The sequence below is a fragment of the Nanorana parkeri genome, unplaced genomic scaffold (genome assembly GCF_000935625.1).
Source record: "Nanorana parkeri isolate BGI_ZX_2015 unplaced genomic scaffold, ASM93562v1 scaffold852, whole genome shotgun sequence".
NCBI classification, from domain to species: domain Eukaryota; kingdom Metazoa; phylum Chordata; class Amphibia; order Anura; family Dicroglossidae; genus Nanorana; species Nanorana parkeri.
The window spans coordinates 188,432-190,117 of NW_017307120.1; positions in this window are offsets into that span (position 1 = coordinate 188,432).

Here is a 1,686-nt window from a genome sequence, read left to right on the forward strand (position 1 = left end):
GCCCCCCTTTCCTGCCCTGGCAGGCCTGTGCTTGGATCAAGGGTCTGGTATGGAATTTTAGGGGGGACCCCACGTTTCCCCCCCACCATTTTTGTGGGTGAGGTTCCTCCTTAAAATTCCTACCAGATCTTAAGGGCCTGGTAGGGACTTTAAGGGGAACCCCACACACTTTTTTATTTGCCTTTTTTAAAATGGGGTCCCTCTTAAAATTCCTACCAGACCTTAATGGTCTGGTATTGTTTAGGAGGGGGAACCGCACGCTTTAAAAAAAAAAGAAATGTCATTTTTTTTCTTTAGAAATGTCAGTTTTGCTGCAGCAGGTTCTATACATTTACAGGCACGATATTTAAAAGGAAGTTTTCATTTTTATTGTTACCATTTAAGTGATGTTAAAATCACTGCTCCTTTAAAAACTGTGTTTTTAAAAAGTTTTTTTCCATTGATTCCTGTCCCCCAGGGCAGTACCCAAATCCCTATACCCTTTTTATGGCCAATAAATTGCATACAAGGCTTCAAAAATGGGACATTTGATTTTCAAAGTTCTACCCCCATAGACACATTGAGTTCGAGTTCAAATTCGAACTATTCCCATGTTCGAATTTCAACCAAACACGGGGGTGTTCGGCTCATCACAATGAATTGATAGCTGTGATGGGAAAAGCAAAGGAAGTGCCACTGAAAAGGTGCACAGGGACCAGTTAATGTAGGGCTTGTGGACACTGGTCTCTTAGAGTAGAAATAGAGTAGTAGAGGAAATTTGTGTGTGTGGGGGGTTACATATTAATACTGCTTATGCTCTCTTTACAGCCTCTCTATGTGCACTACAGTCATTCATAAGGCATATTTCCCTAATTTTTGCTGACTAAGATTGATTTTTTTTACAGCCTGACCCTATCCACATGCACTACATTGATAACAGGCTGAATGCCTTTTAACAAGTCATATTTCTTAATTGTTGCTGATTGCCTTTTTTTCCGGGTCTTTTTTTAAATGGTGGAAACAGTGTAATATTCATGAGCAATGTGCATCAGAACAGAAAGTTAATTATTACACTGGAAGAGCTTGTGACAGGGTGATTTACAGTGAGGAGGTTGAGGGAGACAAGGCCAGAGCATTGTTACCCCATAACATGCCCAAACCCAGACCTTTATACCAGTATCACCAGCTGTTAAAGTTTATATTACATTTTAGTGGTTGGGTTTACATCTCCTTTAACAAACTGTGCTTAAGTTCTTTGAATTACAGTGCAAAGGTACATTTTCTTATGTGCCCTGTCTGTGTGCACCAATATCTGTCTAACAATTGATTGATAACTAGCTCTTTTTAGTTGTCAACAACTTAGCTACTTTTTTCCTATTAATTGGAGTATTTTCCTTTTTTTATTATAACTTTTAGCTTGGGCTAATCAGTGTGCAAGACCATCGCTTTAATGAGGCAGTCTGAGGCTATTGCCTCAGACAGCATCTCTTTGGCTCATGTGGGGGGGGAGGCTTGGCCACTCTCCGCTGCACAATGTTTGCAGTGTGCCTGCTGCCTTCTTTCCGACCAGAGCATCGAAAAAGCCAGGCGGGGAGATGTGTAAGGGCCATAAGCATATCCCCGCCCAGACCTTCGCAACCTGGGATGCTCTTGCCAGGAGCTGAGCTCTTGCCAACCAGTGATGGTTGGGATGCCAGCCAGAGCTTC